The following is a 19,515-nucleotide window of genomic DNA, read 5'->3' as shown; positions in this document are numbered from 1 at the left end:
AAGATCCAGAGGATATTGGGATTCAGGCATAGCTGAATCCAGGATGTTCAAAGAAAGTTGTTAGAAAACTTCCTCTTTCTATGTATGGTTGTTATTTTCATTTGTATTGGCCTTCTCCTCGGGCAGCTTCCCTTGTAGTATAAAGGTCACCACAAGTAGCTCCAGCTTTATGTAGAACCACATGAAAGAGTGTGTGTCTCCTCAAACTTTCCACTTCTTGCTGGCATTATTCTTATGGGTTGGTTTCACTCCCATGCTCATCACTGAACTGATCTCTGTATTGTCAGAGGTGTACTATTCCCATTGGCCAGGCCTGGGGCACGTGCTAACGTTTGAGCCTTTGTCTTACCCAAATCATGCCCATTACAAGTGGAAGAAGGGTATTTGTCCATGAGAAAATCAGGAAGCTATTAGGAAAGAAGGGAAATGGAGTCCCAGGCAGTCACAAACAACAGATGTCCAGTGTCATTTTTTACATGATTATCCTCCGTGGTCCTTCTGCTCTAGTCAATAATGCAGACATGAACATGAGGTGATTTTCTCATTTGCACTTTCCTACCTGCTGTTTCCTTTCACTCGATATTGGATCCCACCAATCCTTCCATCCTTTGAAAGACTTTCTTTCAGAAGTGCTCCCGAAATTCTGGAGGCACTGAGAGATCTGCTCATTTCCCTGAAGTATATGTTGGTAAATCTTTTGTTTCTTTTTTAACTGTAAATTTTGCTATATATTCTGGAGGAGGGGCTATCTTATTTACGTAGTGATTCAGAGCCTGAGGATAGGAATCTATGGACAGAACGGGTTAAAATTGAACTGGAAAACTAATTTTGTTTTACCCTTCCATTGGGCTGTCCAATGAAAGTGAAAGGCTGAATTTAGGGAATTCATTTAGTAAAATTCTTTGTGGTTACATTGAAACACTCAAACCTTGTAGGAAGAAGTGCAAACTGGCTCCCTGTGGGAAGATAATGTAGAGGATACCCCCATCCCTGTGTTTCCATTTTGATTCTGTTAAGATCTTTATTTTTCTCTCTCTCTCTCTCTCTCTCTCTCTCTCTCTCTGCATACATGCATTTATGCTGTGTTTTGCTAAATATATTCTGGACCACTCCCTGGGATGTTTCATCTCCCTGGCTGATGAAGTACAACTCCAGACATTTTGAACTTGACTCCAACCTCTCTCAACTTGTCTTTTGTTTCCTTCTCTTTCTCTCGTGCATTATCATTGTTTTTCTTCTTTTTTTAAATTTTTTATGTCTTTATTTTGGTCCTTACCTCATCATTCTTCTCTTTGTAGCATTTCTTCTCCATTTCTTGAGTTAAACTAGTATAGTAATTGAATCCTAGTGAACTGCACAAATTTTAACCAGCCCCTGGAAGGTAGGTAGGAGTTAAAATTATTAGACTCCCTACATCCTTTCTTTGTCCAGGATATACTGTGGTCAACGTAAGTAAGTAGAAAATAAGTATTGTTGTTGTTCAGTTGCTCAGCCATGTCCGACTCTTTGTGACCCCATGGACTGCAGCATTCCAGGCCTCTCTGTCCCTTACCATCTCCTGGAGTTTGCCCAAGTTCTTGTCCATCGCATTGGTGATGCCATCCAGCCATCTCATCCTCTTGGATGCCCTCTTCTCACTCTGTCCGCAGTCTTTCCCAGCATCAGGGACTTTCCCAATGAGTCAGCTGTTCACATCAGATGACCAAAATGCTGGTGCTTCAGCATCAATCCTTCCAATGAGTATTCAGGGTTTATTTCCTTTAAGATTGACTGGTTTGATCTTCTCGCTGTCCAAGGGACTCCCAGGAGTCTTCTCCAGCACCACAGTTTGAAGGCATCAATCCTTTGGCACTCTGCCTTCTTTATGGTCCAGCTCTCACAGCCATACATGATCACTGGGAAGATCATAGCCTTGATTGTAGGGACCTTTGTCAGCAGAGTGATAGTTAAGGCTTTTTCTAGAAACAGAATGCAGAGAAAACAAGCAAGTTAGTGGGTAAATTCTCAGGAGCACCTACTTTGTAATTTTTATCTCATCATAAATATGAAAGAAAACTCTTCCAATAGGATATTTTCAGCGGTAAGTTTTTGTATATTGTGAAAAAAAAAAACAAAACAAACTGCCTGTATCAAAACTCTACTCCAGGCAACAGTTTAACTCAAATAATTGGAAAATTGTTGAATTTTAGTGTAATTTGTTGGAAAACTAAGAAGTATGAATTCTTTGTTAATACCAACATAAACTTGGCTTGAAAAATTAAACTCCCTGGTGTTACAGCAAATCTAAATAAAATTGAATGGTTTAGGATTTTTTTCTGCCTCATGTGAATGTTTGTCCATCTGGTAAAGTCTATGCCATAACACTCTTCTTTGATTAGCAGTGGGCCTTTTTTTTTTTTTTTTAAGTAAAAAGAAATGAAAAGGCTATTTTACCTGTAAGTAGCTTCTTAGTTGCCTGCAAAACCCAACTGGCATTTTATTCCTAAATGGTTCCATATTAATGTTTCTTTCTGCAAATGTATAGTAAAGACAGATCTATAATGAAACAAAAATGAGCAAAATGAATATGAGTCAAGGCAATCTTGAGAACAAAATGCAAGTATAAATAATTTTTCTTACTCTTCCTACAGCATGAAAGGGAAGTAGGGATGGAACTAAATACACTGTTGTGATGGTGTGGTGATACCCATGGTAATGATTCTGGTGGTGAATTGAGAGCATTCATTTTGTAGACAGGATATTAGCTTTTCCTGACATTACAAAATGCTTCATAAGAAGATTGTCCTGTACTTAGTCTCTGATATTTCATACCCTAATATTACCGAGTGCCAAGTCTATGCAGGACATAGCAAGAGAGATGAGAGAGACAAAACATGTATTAAACAAAGTTTACAGTCATGTGGGAGTGCTATAAAGACTTTTGATTTTTTTTTTTTTTGCTATGACTCAACAAAATCTGAGCTAGCTAAGATAAAAAGCAAAGCAGAATAGAACAAAACTCTGTACCATTTAAAAAGTAATTTTCTTTCTCTTAATATTGTTATATTCTAACTAACACTCATTTATTTGTAAAGATCTTGTTTTGTTGCAGGAACGGGGACCCCTTCCAGGGCCCGAAACTGGGCTATTGTCTAACACTCAGAAATGAATTGTCCGAGGAGACACATGTACTGACAAAGCAAGAGATTTTATTGGGAAAGGGCACCCAGGTGGAGAGCAGGAGGGTAAGGGAACCCAGGAGAACTGCTCTGCCGCGTGGCTTGAAGTCTTGGGTTTTATGGTGATGGGATTAGTTTCCGGGTGGTCTTTGGCCAATCATTCTAAATCAGAGTCTTTCCTGGTGGTGCACGCATCCCTCAGCCAAGATGGATGCTAGCGAGAGGGATTTGGGAAGTGGACGGACATGCGGTGTCTCCTTTTGACCTTTCCCCAACTCTTCCGGCTGGTGGTGGCTTATTGGTTCCGTATTCCTTATCAGGATCTCCTGTCATAAAACAACTCATGCAAATGGTTACTATGGTGCCTGGCCAGGGTGGGCGGTTTCAATCGGTGTGCTTCCCCTAACAGTTTCTTACAGTTGGGATAAAGAGATACACACAATCAGTGTAGTGTGACACAATCATAGGTCAAAACAACAGGACCAAGCTTGTTTCCTGTAAACTTAAAAGTGGTCTTGCGTTATCTGTGCTGAAAGGAGTAATTCACACATGAGAGGTTCCCAGGACCAACCCCCCCAGTGTCAGATAAAGAGATCCCTGGAAAGAATCCTTTCTTGCATCCAGAATTTACAAATGGTGGCTGCAGGTGAGTTACCTTCTTGGTGGCCATGCAGCCTTATCTAACAATAAACATTCCCAGAAGTGTCGTAAGTTTCTGGACAAATCACAAGAGACCAGCAATCTTGGCTGAAAGGTTGAAAAGTACATGAAGAGTATCAAAGAACACAGGGCAGAGCTCTCTCAAAAATAAGCCATTCTTCAGAGACACACTACTGTAGGTTTCTGCTGAGCATGGTGTAAAATTTTACCTATTGGTGGAGACTTTCAAAAATTTCTTTCCAGAAATTTTTCATTATTCCACAACTACTTTAGAAATGAACCAAAATTTCCCCCACGTTCCTAGGGTACCTTTATGTACTAAGATACTTTTACTTAAAAAAAAAGAAAAGTATATGTATGGGAAATGAATACAGTTAGACATCACCTTCAAAAAATGAGTTCAGTTGGGTCGCCATTAAAAAAATCCTCTTATGTATAAAGAAATGTATAATTCACATTCCACAGGTTTATTTTTACCACAAGACTTGAGAGAAATCTGAATTGCTGATGCATCTGCTGTTCTGCCTTCATGCCCCAAACTTCCCCTATGGGCTGAAAAAAATGAAAACAGACCTTCCTAGAGAGCCTGTCATATGACCAGGGACTTACACACAGGCAGCATCTTTCTGAATCTCTAGTAATTAATTATCATCAGTTGTCTCGCTGACAGCTGGGGGCCACATTTAGCCACCCAGCTGGGCTGTGTTGCACAATGATGTGTTTGTTCTAAGCCCCTTGGGTGATTCTTGCTTGTATGTAAAACAGCAGCAGTTGGAGTACCATTTGCTTCCGCATAGATGCTTTATGACTTGGGTGTCAGGACTATGGCAACCCTTCAGGACCAATGAATGCCTGGTAAATACCGTGCGGTGATTCCTTGGATGGGAGTGGAGAGAACAGGAAATGATTAAACCACAAGTGGAAGTAAAATAGAAAACCTAATAAAATGGCATTAAAGTGTGAAGGAGGTTCACGACCAACTTGATGATTTTGGTTATTAGGAATTTTATGTGGAGATTGTAGGTGGAAGAACAAACCCCAGCAAGGACCCCTGTGGGTGTTTTTGCTCAGCTATAAAAAATGGTTGAGTGCAAAACAGATCTTATCAGACTGTGAACATAATTAAGAGTCTAGCTTGTTACTAGATCTTACTGATCTATGAATTAACAGATGATATTCTGCAGGCAATATCCGGTACCCTTATCTGTTACTTTAAATAACAGCAGCATACTCTTTAATAATACATCACAATCAATCTGAGCTTTGGGAGAAACAGAGTGAAGTAAGAAAATCCTGAATTTGGTCTGTTATTCAAGCAAAAGTTCTCAGACTTAAGAGGCCAAGGGCTAATATATTCATCATCTTAAAGGAAGTTCAGGGAACTAGATGCTGCTTTGTGTCCTAGATCTCCTTTTGGGGTTTTAAAATAACCTATACAGTGACTTTAAATATTTTGTATTTTTAGCACAGACTATTTTTCTATTCATAGAATGCTCTTCAGATAAACTCCTTTGTTTATCTGTTTGCCTGACTCCTATCTTTTTGAGAGTTGTTTCTTATGAATTTAGAATTAATTCAAATGAATGCAGACCAGGGGAGGGAAGAGTCTAAGGGGTCAATTCTGAGTTCACACCAGCTTTATTATGTCAACACTTTTTTAAACTTGATCAGACATATCAGAGGCAAGATCGGGCAATGTTTCTTCTGTGACTAGCCTGTTTCTGCTAATTTCTTTTTGAAGATTGCTATCATGAATGCCAAGATTTATTAAGCCTCAATCCTCAACAACTTTGTAATTGACATTTAAACTTTTTGAAATCCAGAAAAGTGTGCACAAAACCTGTAATCTTGATTTGCATATGTATGTGTGTGCTTACTAACTGTATAGCCCTAAGCTTGGTTTCAAGCTTCAATCTGTAAACTTCAATTCACATCCATGCAGATTTTTTGAATTATTAGTCACTTAGGACTTCAGCTGAAAAGATATGTCATGCTAAGCAGATCCTGGTAAACATTGGATTTTGCTCATCTTCTGGTATTTCTTTTCCTGACTTCAATTTGACATTGTTCTGACATGAATTTGAAAAGTATTTCTCAGCTTTGTGAAATTCACATCAACATCTGTTCAACTCTATAAAATCTTATAGATACGTAGAAATTTGAAATGTAAATCAGATATCATTTTCTGTTACAACTTTCAATTAAAAAGAAATAGCTAGATGTTTTAAGGGAAACAATGTTAGCAGAAGGATGCTCACATAAATACATTTTTACCTAAATTCACACTAGCCAATGCTATTTTCCCTTTCCGTGACATTTTGTGTCTTCATTATACAGTGAAAAACATGGTTCTTTTCCAAGATACTTCTAATGGTAGGAAGCACTTAAAATTTGATAATATTTGGCCATCTATTGTCTTAGCTTACATTTTATTAAGGATAATAAGAATGTTTCTGAAGAAAGTTGGAAACAGGCTTTTCTACATTCAAGATTACTTGAGATTTCTCTGTTGTAAAGGAGAGGTTTCTCTGACCTAGAACTGGATAGATTTTAATAGTAAGGATGATGCTAATGAAAAGGCTTTCTACACTCTTAAGTACTTTTCAAAGGGCTTTATCTGGCATGTAAGAGACACCCAGTAATGGTTTTGGAATGAGTGAAGGCGCAGAAGGAAAAATGCACAATAAAATCAACAGAAAACTGGATGAGATCCTGGTAATGTATAGGGAGGCTTTTTACCCAATGACATTGTGTTTTCATCTCCTGATGGTTGTTACATTATTTAATCTTTTGTTTCTTCTTAACAAATGAAATGTATCGGGAAAATTATTGTTCAGCCAATATGATAAACTCAAGGAAATCAGAACCGAAGGAACAATTCTTCATTATCTGCTTGAGTGTTGAGAATTTAACAATAAACAGGAGAATGCTGAAGTTGATGTCATTTAAAGTTCAATGTCTATAATAAATTTTTTAAAATGTCATAAGGGATTTGATTTTCCATTTCTACATTCAGTTAAATCAAAGACCTCTTCCATTTTCATTGTCAATCATGAGCCTTGATATTGCCCTAAAGTCAAGTCAGTTAAAAGGTGGAAATTCTCATTTATCACATTTTTACTCTAATCAATGAGATATACTGATGGGCTTTGGTGTCAGAGAGATCTAGCTTTGTAATTACTATCAACTCTCAAAATGCTTCTTCATGTGAAAATACCTGTAATAATTCCTAGCTTTTAGGGCTTGATGGTAAGTAGTAAGATATGTGATTTCTGAAGTGTTTCAACCCAGTTTCTATATATATATATAAATGGCAAGCTATTATCAAAACAACTTTCTGTGGTCCTTTCTGCTTAGGGTGACGATGTAACTCATCAGCCAAGTCAGGGAACTTTTGAGAATGAAAGCAGAAATTATTCATAGTTGCACTGGGACAACAGGCATACACTAGGACTGTGGGTAAGCTGAGAACTATTGCTAACACCTCTGTCTTAAAGTAGGCTTCTTGGACATTAAGAGGAAAAAATACATATAAACCTTTCTTTTAAATGGGTTAAAAATGGCAATATGAGATTTTTTTTTTTTTTTTTAATCCACTGCCTAAGTTGTGTTGTGTTATGGTCTGGATAAGAGGATGCTTGAGAACGGAGAATTGTATAGGTGATAACCCTCTGAAAAGTGATATGGAGAGAAGAGAAAGCCCAACAAAGAAAGACTGAGCAGTAGAAGAGGTCTCCTATGGGACAGAACTGCTCAAAGTGTACTTATTGGTCAGGCAGTATTAGAATCACTGGAGAACTTGTTATATAGGCTAATTTTCAGGCCCTTGTTTTATACCTACTAAGTGAGAATATATAGGCCTGATGCCCAGGAATCTCTTTTAATAAGCTCTTTTGTATTCTTCTACACACTAAATGTTTAGAATTCTGCTCTAGTAGAGTGAGAGGATTTGTTTGTTTTTTCTTTTTAGGTTCTAAAAGCAACCTTAGATGTAGGCCAAACTCTGTTTTACATATGAAGAAACCAGATCTTGAGAGAAATCCCATTCCATTGTGTGCTCAATTGCTTCCAACCCTTTGTCATTCCACAGGCTGTAGCCTGCAAGTTTCTCTGTCCATGGGATTATCCCAGCAAGAATACCAGAGTGGGTCACCATTTCCTTCTCCAAGGGATCATCTCGACCCAGGGATCTGAACCCATGTCTCCTGCTTGGCAGGCAGATTCTTTACCACTGAGCCACCTGGGAATAAGAGAGGTTAAATACCTCAATTAAATGCACAAGGGAAAGGAAATGCATTAAGGGAAAGGAAAGGAGAGACACAATCTTTTTCCATTGTCTATTTCTTTCTAGTAATACATTGCCCATCTCCGTTGCCCAAATACCACTTATATGATTAGACTTTTGAATACAATCTGTCTCTGTTAGCCAGAGACACATATATACTATTCAGTATTGTGTTCTAGTCCCCAAATTCAAAATTATTCGAAGTAGGCCTGGAATGTGTGAGAGGCTGGTGATTTTCATCACAACATATACTTGTGTTTGACTCTGATGAATTGATGCTTGCATTCAGTCTGATCATCATTTGCTTTAGATGAAATGTGTACCTTGTAGATATGGGGACAAGAGTAAATGGAAGCATGGTGTCACAAATTAAGATATTGGGCACTGTAATGAGTTATACACTCTTTGAAGGTGTGTGACTTAGACAATTCAATGGAAAAAGTAAACAATAGAGTCAGAAGAATATAGAATGTACTATAGGATAATAACAACAGTTCAGTTCAGTTGCTCAGTCATGTCCGACTCTTTGTGACCACATGGACTGCAGCACACCAGGCCTCCCTGTCCATCACCAACTCCCAGAGCTTACTCAAGCTCATGTCCATTGAGTCAGTGACGCCACCCAACCATCTCATCCTCTGTCATCCCCTTCTCCTCCTGCCTTCAATCTTTCCCAGCATCAGGGTCTTTTCCAGTGAGTCAGTTCTTTGTATCAGGTGGCCAAAGGATTGGAGCTTTAGCTTCAGCATCAGTCCTTCCAATGAATATTCAGGACTGATTTCCTTTAGGATGGACTGGTCACATCCACAACTGGGTGTTTTCATTTTGGCTCTGTCTCTTCATCATTTCTGGAGTTATTTCTCCACTCTTCTCCAGTAGCATATTGGGCACCTACTGACCTGGGGAGTTTATCTTTCAGTGTCATATCTTTTTGCCTTTTCATACTGTTTATGGGGTTCTCAAGGCAAGAATACTGCCTGCCTCTTTATTCCCGAGGGAATATTGCCAGTCCCTTCTCCAGTGGACCACGTTTTGTCAGAGCTCTCTATTATGACCCATCCTTCTTGGGTGGCCCTACACGGCATGGCTCATACTTTCATTGACTAGTTCCATAGTTTCATAATACTGCTTCTTTTATATGTAAAGTTTATAATAGAATAATTCCATCCCCCATTACAGTTTTCATATTTAAACAGTCAATTCTATCTTAAACAGATTAAAATAATAGGAAATGGTTTTGCATGTTTACCCATGTAGTTACCATTTCTGGTATTCTTCATTTCTTTTTCTAGATTTATATTCAGTTGGTGTCATTCTGCCTGAAGGATTTCCATTTATATTACGTGAGATGAGGATAATGATTTCAACTTCCTGTCTGAAATGTCTTTAATTAGTCTGTTTTTAAAGACATTGTTTCTAGACTCTATGTTGACTCTTTTTTCCTTTAGTAGTAAAGATGCTGTTCCACTGTGTTTTCACTTGCATTGTTTCTGACAAAATGCCTGTCATGTTAATTTTTTCTGCTGTAGTAAACATCTGTTTTCTCTGGCTGCTTTTAAGATTATCATTTTAAAACTGAGTCATTTGTGTTGGTGCACTTTTTTCTTGATTTATATGTTTGGAGATAATTTTGGTTCTTATATCTATAGGTTTACAGGTTTTGCCAAATTTTGAAAATGTTAGGTCATTATTTTTTAAAATACTTTTTATGTCTACCACCTCTGCCCTGTTTCAGAGAATCCAAGTACATATATATTGGGATATTTAAAATCCCCCCCCCCTTTTTTTTTTTACTGATGGTCTTTCCACTTTTTAAATTAGTTTTTTTACTGTGTTTTACAGTTCTCCAGTCTTTTCTTCTGTAATATCTAATTTGCCATTAATCCCATCCAGTATATTTCTCTTCTCAGGCATTGTAGTTTTTGTCTCTATTGGTTTTATTTGAATGCTTTTGCATCTTCCATGTCTCTATTTAACTTTTTAAAAAAGCATAAATACAATTTTATAACCATTCATAAGTTCTTGCCAATGAATTTTATATGTGTCAGTACTGGGTCTATTTTGACTAATTAATCTCTCATTTTAGGCTGTGCTTTTCTTTTTCAATGACCAGTGATCTTGGATTAAATGCCAAATCTTGTAAATTTTAATTGGGAGATGCTGAATCTTTTTATATTCCCATAAATTGTATTAAGCTTTTTTTCTGGGAAGCCTTTGGTCCTTTTGAGCCATGATTTCATGATCTGTTAGGTGGGTCCAGGGTAATGGTCACACTAGAGCTAATTCTCCCCTATTACAGGATCAGGGTCTTTTTCACTCTTCTATCAGATACCCTATGAATTTTTAGTTTTCCTTATTCTTTCAGATGGTTTTCTCATGGCTTTGGACAGTTTTCTTCACATGTTTACACTGACGGTACTTTGAAAAGTGATAGTGAAATCACTCAATCGTATCCAACTCTGTGACCCCATGGACTGTATAGTTCATGGAATTCTCCAGGCCAGAGTACTGGAGTGGGTAGCCTTTCCCTTCTCCAGGAGATCTTCCCAACCCAGGGACTGAACTCAGGTCTCCCACATTGCAGGCAGATTCTTTACCAGCTGAACCACAAGGGAAGCCCAAGAATACTGGAGTGGATAACCTATCCCTTCTGCAGCAGATTTTCCTGACCCAGGAATCGAACCGGGGTCTCCTGCATTGCAGGTGGATTCCTTACCAACTAAGTAGCTGTGTGGGACTGTCTGCAGATCATCAGGGTTCTCTGTACCCTGCATACGCTGTGTTTTATCTCTGGTGGCCTGTCCATGAACTTCAGTTGCCTTAATCTCCTGAGTTATCAGCTCCATATTCTCAACTCAGGGAGTTGTCTGAGTACTACTTGGGTTTCCTCTCTCCACACCTCTCCCCAAAGTTATTTCAAGGCTGTAGACTTAGGTAAGCCTGCCTCTCAGAGATCGCCATCCTTGTTTCCTGATGTCTGGCTTCTTGGATATAATTTGTCAATATATTTTGTGTGTAATTATTGCTTGTTTTCCAAAGTGTGGAAGATTCTTAAAGAGATGGGAATACCAGACCACCTTATCTGCTTCTTGAGAAATCTGTATGCAGGTCAAGAAGCAACAGTTAGAACTGAACATGGATCAACAGACTGGTTCCAAATAGGAAAAGGAGTACGTCAAGGCTGTATATTGTCACCCTGCTTATTTAACTTATATGTAGAGTACATCATGCGAAATGCCAGGCTAGATGAAGCACAAGCTGGAATCAAGATTGCCGGGAGAAATATCAATAACCTCAGATATGCAGGTGACACACCCTTAAGGGAGAAAGTGAAAAAGAACTAAAGAGCTTCTTGATGAAAGTGAGAGAGTGAAAAAGTTGGCTTAAAACTCAACATTCAGGAAAAGAAGATCTTGGCATCTAGTCCCATCATGTCATGGCAAGTAGATGGGGAAACAGTGGAAACAGTGGCTGACTTTATTTTGGGGGACTGCAAAATCACTGCAGATGGGGACTGCAGCCATGAAATTAAAAAGACTCTTACTCCTTGGGAGAAAAGTATGACCAACCTAGACAGCATATTAAAAAGCAGAGACATTACTTTGTCAACAAAGGTCCATCTAGTCAGGGCTATAGTTTTTCCAGTGGTCATGTATGGATGTGAGAGCTGGACTATGAAGAAAGCTGAGTGCCAAAGAATTGATGCTTTTTGAACTGTGGTGTTGGAGAAGTCTCTTGAGAGTCCCTAGGACTGCAAGAAGATCAAATCAGTGCATCCTAAAAGAAATCAATCCTGAATATTCATCAGAAGGCCTGATGTTGAAGCTGAAACTCCCATACTTTGGCCACCTGATGCGAAGAACTGACTCACTGGAAAAGATACTGATGCTGGGAAAGATTAAAGGCAGAGAAGGGGATGACAAAGGATGAGATAGTTGGATGTTATCATTGACTCAATGGACATGAGTTTGATTAAGCTCCGGGTGTTGGTGATGGACAGAGAAGCCTTGCCCGCTGCAGTCCGTGGGGTCGCGAAGAATCGGACATGACTCAGCAACTGAACTGACTGTTTGTCTCAAGTGGGAGGATACACCGGGTCCCTTTGCTTCATCTTGGACTGGCTTCATACTTTTTGTTACCTATTTGTAGCAATTTTCTCATGGATGGTGACTTTCAGGATTTTGAATACAATCCCTATTTAAAAATTTAATGGAGAACTGCATCTAGCTATTTTAGGAATATTAAAAAGTTGGTTCTCAAAAGCAAGCTAAAGAGTCTCATTAAATATTTGAAAATTTTTATTTGGACACATTGTACATATCTAATAATTACTCTCTTCTCCAATGCTTTGCATTTCATGCTTATAATTACATAAGAAAATATGATGAATTTTAAAGTCATTTGCAACTTAGAATGCCCCAAATCCCTCAGCGTGCAATACAAAAAAATCTAATTTTCTTTTTGTACCAGGACATGAAAAATGTTGGTAAGTTCTGATTTATAAAATCTGATTAAGGCAGTAAACTGTCTCTCCTGAAAAATATCCACAGAAATCCAGTGTTACATATAATTTGCGGGCGTTTTTAGGTCTCTTGAAAATTACTCATGGACTCCTGAAGTTAAATCTCTGTGAATGGAAAGACTTCAGGCAATTCTTCACAAAAATTGTTTCTCTGAGTTGAGCACTTGAAAAGTATTTGGTAAGACTGAATTAAAAATTAAGAGTAAATGCTTAAAATAGCATCTTTCATCAAGGGGCCAGGTTTTACAGTCAGTGCCTATAGCTAAAATCATGTACAGTTAGATTGACTTTTGAAAATCTCTTAAATCTCCTGTAAAGTAAAATATCCATGTTTATATATGCAAGCCTATTCATAATTCTTAAACATGATAAAATTTGAGAACCCTTGAGTTTATTAAAAGGAATGAAAGGAATGTCTAGGCGTGTACGTTTGGATTTCTAAAATTCTCTGTTTAAATTGTCCAATTCCTTGGTTAAATAGGGTAAAGGTGAAAATTACTAATGCAGGCTGAAAGTACAGGGTTCAGCTTACCTCATTTTAATAGTAAACATTTGGAACTTTAAAGGCATGTACAGAAGTTACTTTGATCTTGTGAGGGTTAAGTAAAACAGTGAAGTCTATTTTGGATTGGTAAGATAGTAGAAGTGGTTTATGATTGAAAGTTAGGGTAAGTTAAAAGCATCCATAATGAGACATTTTCTTTTTGGTGTGGGAGGATGGTTCCAAATGAGCAAAAATAAATTGAGATCTCAAAATATCAGTCTAATATCATTCAAATACTTCAGACATGGCATAAAGCATAATCTTATAAATTTCAAGAATCTTCAAACAGAAATTTTCATATTTTAAGAAATAAAATATAAAATATAATCAAATTATTAATGTTGGTGAGAGTCACAAACTTCTCTGAGCAGAGAATTCCATTATGTTTCTGTAAGTTACAATCCCCTCATAAAATTCTGAAACCCATGATACAGGAAATATCAAAAGGATTACGGTATAGCAGTTGATGGAAATAAGAACCTCTCTAGGTTTGAAAAGAATAAGGACTGAATAGCCATAGTTTACTGGACTCTTCTGTGAAAATGCCTTTTATAACTATAGGATAATTTAGAATTATGTACAAATGATTTAAAAAAAAATTGTACAAGACCTCAAAAGAGAGAAGTGAAATATTTTAGGAAATTATACATGTGTGGTAAGATATTATGTACATAGAGACAGGCCAAAGGGATAATAGCCTATTAAAATATTCAAATACTTTTTAGTTTGTTTGGGCTGAAGTAGGGTGATGGAATGGGCATGGAACTCGTAGGTAGATTTCAGTGTACCACTCTGTGGTACTTGTGACTTGAGTAGTAGGTTCATAGGTATTCATTTTTGTAACTGTGCTTTACAATTAATATATTTGTTACATCTATTCTATTAAAATATTAAATATTAGATTTAAAATAATAATGAAGATGTTTTTATAAGGTTCAGAAAATTAGAAAGTTTAAAGTGAAAGTGTTAGCTGCTCAGTCATGTCCCATGCTTTGTGACCCCATGGACTATATTATAGCCCACCAGGCTCCTCTGTGCATGGAATTTCTCCAGGTGAGAATTCTGGAGTGGGTAGCTATTCCCAGAATCATAGTTCTAATCTTCTTGTGTTAAAAAAGAGTTTTGTACATTTAATATTTTTAGCAGTTTATAAATATGTAAGAGAAAGTGGCATAAACTTGGCAGCACCTACACCTGTAATGAAAAATGTTTAACTCTGTAACTGACTCAGTCTTATGATTTTTAAGAAATTTTACCAAGTGCATAAACAATGTTGGGATATTAATAATATTAGAGTCAGTCTATTTACAAACTTAATTGTGTTTACAAGGTATTTAAATACAGGCAATTTTTATTAAGTCAGAGAAAAAATAAGGAAGGAAAAGTCACAAATTTAATGAATGAAGATTAATGTGCTTAAATGTTTTTAGCTAGATTTGTTAATACAGCAAAGTATTTGAAGACCCTTTTATAAATAATTGATATAATCTACTTTATTTAAAAATAGATGGTTGGATTGATTGCCTATATTTATAAGCCTAAGAGAGGAATGAAGATTTAAAATTTTTAGCTTTAATTTAATAAATTTAATATAATTGTTAAACCAAAAGTAAACTTCTGATCAGTCTTATTGTTGTATAAAAAACCACATATTCAAAATAAATATACTTAACTTGCCAGGTAAATGTAGAATTATGCGCTTTCAGTTCAGTTCAGTTGCTCAGTTGTGTTTGACTCTTTGCAACCCCATGGACTGCAGCACACCAGACCTCCCTGTCCATCACTGACTCCCAGAGTTTACTCAAACTCATGTCCACTGAGTCAATGATGCCATCCAACCACCTCATCTTCTGTTGTCCCCTTCTCCTCCCGCCTTCAATCTTTCCCAGCATCAGGGCCTTTTCCAGTGAGTCAGCTCTACGCATCAGATGGCCAAAGTATTGGAGTTTCAGCTTCAACATCAGTCCTTCTAATGAATAGTCAGGACTGGTCTCCCTTAGGATGGACTGGTTGGATCTCCTTGAAGTCCAAGGGACTCTCAAGAGTCTTCTCCAACACCATAGTTCAAAAGCATCCATTCTTTGGCACTCAGCTTTCTTTATAGTCCAGCTCTCACATCCATAGCCTTGGAAAAACCATAGCCTTGACTAGATGGACCTTTGTTGACAAAGTAATGTCTCTGCTTTTTAATATGCTATCTAGGTTGGTCATACTTTTCTCCCAAGGAGTAAGCATCTTTTTAATTTCATGGCTGCAGTCCCCATCTGCAGTGATTTTGGCGCCCCCCCAAAATAAAGTCTGTCACTGTTGTTTTCATTGTCTCCCCATCTATTTGCCATGAAGTGATGGGACCAGATGCCATGATCTTAGTTTTCTGAATATTGAGCTTTAAGCCAACTTAAAGCTCACTCTCCTTTTTCACTTTCAAGAGGCGCTTTAGTTTTTCGCTTTCTGCCATAAGGGTGGTGTCATCTGCATATCTGGGGTTATTGGTATTTCTCCCAGCAAGCTTGATTCCAGCTTGTGCTTCATCCAGTTCAGCATTTCTCATGATGTACTCTGCGTATAAGGTAAATAAGCAAGGTGACAATATACAGTCTTGAAGTACCTCTTTTTCTGATCTGGAACTAGTCTGTTGTTCCATGTCCAGTTCTAACCATTGCTTCCTGATCTGACTACAGATTTCTCAGGAGTCAGTTGACATGGTTTGTTATTCCCATCCCTTTAAGAATTTTTCACAGTTGTGGTGATCCACACAGTCAAAGGCTTTGGCGTAGTCAATAAAGCAGAAATAGATGTTTTTCTGGAACTCTCTTGCTTTTTTGATAATCCAAAAGATGTTGGCAATTTGATCTCTGGTTCTTCTACCTTTTCTAAATCCAGCTTGAACATCTGGAAGTTCACGGTTCACGTATTGCTGAAACCTGACTTGGAGAATTTTGAGCATTACTTTACCAACGTGTGAGATGAGTGCAATTGTGCGGTAGTTTGAGCATTCTTTGGCATTGCCTTTCTTTTGGATTGGAATGAAAACTGATGATTTCTAGTCCTGTGGCCACTGCTGAGTTTTCAAATTTGCTGGCATGTTGCGTGCAGCACTGTCACAGCGTCTTCTTTTAGGATTTGAAATAACTCAATTGAAATTGCATCACCTTGACTAGCTTTCTTCATAGTGATGCTTCCTCAGGCCTACTTGACTTCACATTCCAGGATGTCTGGCTCTAGGTGAGTGATCACACCATCGTGATTATCTGGGTCATGAAGATCTTTATTGTATAGTTCTTCTGTGTATTCTTGCCACCTCTTCTTAATATCTTCTGCTTCTGTTAGGTCCATACCATTTCTGTCCTTTATTGAGTCCATCTTTGCATGAAATGTTCCCTTGGTATCTCTTATTTTCTTGAAGAGATCTCTAGTCTTTCCCATTCTGTTGTTTTCCTCTATTTCTTTGCACTGATTACTGAAGAAGGCTTTCTTATCTCTCCTTGCTATTCTTTGGAACTCTGCATTCAGCAGGGTATATCTTTCCTTTTCTTCTTTTCTTTTTGCATCTTTTCTTTTCACAACTATTTATAAGGCTGCCTCAGACAGCCATTTTGCATGTTTATATTTCTTTTTCTTGGGGATGGTCTTGGTCCCTGTCTCCTGTAAAATGTCAGGAACCTCTGTCCATAGTTCATTAGGCACTCGTCTATCAGATCTAGTCCCTTAAATCTATTTCTCATTTCCACTGTATAATCATAAGGGATTTGATTTAGGTCATACTTGAATGGTCTAGTGGTTTTCCCTATTTTCTTCAATTTAAGTCTGAATTTGGTAATAAGGAGTTCATGATCTGAGCCACAGTCAGCTCCTGGTCTTATTTTTGATGACTGTTTAGAGCTTCTCTATATTTGGCTGCACAGAATGTAACCAATCTGATTTTGGTATTGACCATCTGGTGATGTCCATGTGTAGAGTCTTCTCTTGTGTTGTTGGAAGAGAGTGTTTGCTCTGACGAGTGTGTTCTCTTGGCAGAACTCTATTAGCCTTTATCCTGTTTCATTCTGTACTCCAAGGCCAAATTTACCTGTTACTCCATGTACTTCTTGATTCCTACTTTTGCATTCCAGTCCCCTATAATGAAAAGGACATCTTTTCTTGGGTGTTAGTCTAGAAGGTCTTGTAGGTCTTCATAGAACCATTCAACTTCAGCTTCTTCAGCATTACTGATTTAGTCATCATCAAAGCTGGAGAAGGGTTGACATCTTTCTGTGAATATCAGGATAGGTATATGAATAGAAGGCCAGATACTTCTGGGAAGAGAGGCAACCAATCCTAGCATCCTTGGTCAGACCTTTCTTTAAAAGAGTTTGCATTTACTGTGATGCAAAGATATATGATAATCATGGCCTCAAATTTTATAACATAAAGGAAGAATGCATCTATTTTTTTCTGGAAAAAAAGAATACCAAAACAAATTAACTGTAACAAAATAGTCTGCTTTTAATAGCCGCTTTTAAACAATGAAAATTAAGTAAATTGGCAAAACCCAGCTTAAAAGTCTAATATTCAATTAACTAGACTGAGTGATTTGTTTTCGCAAAACTAATAGCCATTATAGTAAAAGGTTGGACCATGAATTTCAACAGTAGTGACTTTGGTTTGAATGCAGTTCTTCTTGGTCTTCTTCCTGGCTACTACAAGATGTCAAGACCAATGATCAAACAGACTGCTCTTGATTGAAACCAACATTTGTGAACTTGAAAGTTTATGTTTTTGATGGAAGCAAGAGGACTTTCAAAATTGGTATCAAGTAATGCACAGGTTTAAAGGAATAGGCACTGTAGGTTTTGGGTTTCCTGTGGGTCTCTCTGGAATCTCAGAGCAGGAGCCCATCTCTCATGACTGCAGAGTACTGAGAGTGGAGGGCAACTTGGGATAACAGTTCTTCGGTGGTTGTATTGTAGTTGCAGTAGGTCTTGCACTAAAGAAGTAAAATACTGTATAGCAGGGAACTTGGAAGTAGTTTCTTTTCTTTAATGTAGGATTTTTTATTCACACACCTCGTTTCCAGCCACAGAGTCTTTAATTCAACGTTGTAAGACATCAGAAGGAATATGTTGTAATGGGTACAGAGAGTTGTAAAAGTGAAGTACCACTGTTATCCTTTATCTTGAAACTCTAGATCTCTTATGAATCATATCATCATCAGAAGTCTCCTGTGAGGTTGAGAACTGTGTTCTACAGTTAGATGGTAAATCAAAGAGACTTGCTGAAGATGAAGACTTTTTAGCATCCAAGAGTCTAGAGTTAAAAAGATATGGACGCAGAGTCCTACTTCAAACTCAGATGCAGAATGGTTTACACTCTGGGAAGAATCTTACATACTTACGAGCTAGGGATAGAATGTATACATATGGTTGAGCCTGAATGTCATGGATCAGGATATGGTATCTGTATTTGTGTGAAAGTGAGAATGAAGGAGTACTATCTTCTATGATTATGCCAAATTATCATATTATTTTGTATAGAAATAAATGTTATAAAAGGAGTACATTGCTATTTTTTTTTCCATTTATTTTTATTAGTTGGAGGCTAATTACTTTACAATATTGTAGTGGGTTTTGTCATACATTGACATGAATCAGCCATGGATTTACATGCATTCCCCATCCCGATCCCCCCTCCCACCTCCCTCTCCACCCGATCCCTCTGGGTCTTCCCAGTGCACCAGGCCTGAGCACTTGTCTCATGCACCCAACCTGGGCTGGTGATCTCTTTCACCATAGATAATATACGTGTTTTTATGCTGTTCTCTCGAAACATCCCATCCTCGCCTTCTCCCACAGAGTCCAAAAGTCTGTTCTGTACATCTGTGTCTCTTTTTCTGTTTCGCATATAGGGTTATCATTACCATCTTTCTAAATTCCATATATATGTGTTAGTGTGCTGTAATGTTCTTTATCTTTCTGGCTTACTTCACTCTGTATAATGGGCTCCAGTTTCATCCATCTCATTAGAACTGACTCAAATGAATTCTTTTTAATGGCTGAGTAATATTCCATGGTGTATATGTACCACAGCTTTCTTATCCATTCGTCTGCTGATGGGCATCTAGGTTGCTTCCATGTCCTGGCTATTATAAACAGTGCTGCGATGAACACTGGGGTGCACGTGCTATATTTTTATCCAAAGACAAGATATATGAGTGGAAAACTGTTCATTTAATAACATGAATTTCACTTAAGTGAAAGTCGCTCAGTTGTGTGTGACTCTGTGTGACCCCATGGACTATATAGTTATGGAATTTTCCAGGCCAGAATACTGGAGTGGGTAACCTTTCCTTTCTCCAGGGATCTTCCCA

The sequence above is a fragment of the Odocoileus virginianus genome, chromosome 3 (assembly GCF_023699985.2).
Source record: "Odocoileus virginianus isolate 20LAN1187 ecotype Illinois chromosome 3, Ovbor_1.2, whole genome shotgun sequence".
Taxonomy (NCBI): Eukaryota; Metazoa; Chordata; class Mammalia; order Artiodactyla; family Cervidae; genus Odocoileus; species Odocoileus virginianus.
Note: the sequence above shows the minus strand (reverse complement) of the source record.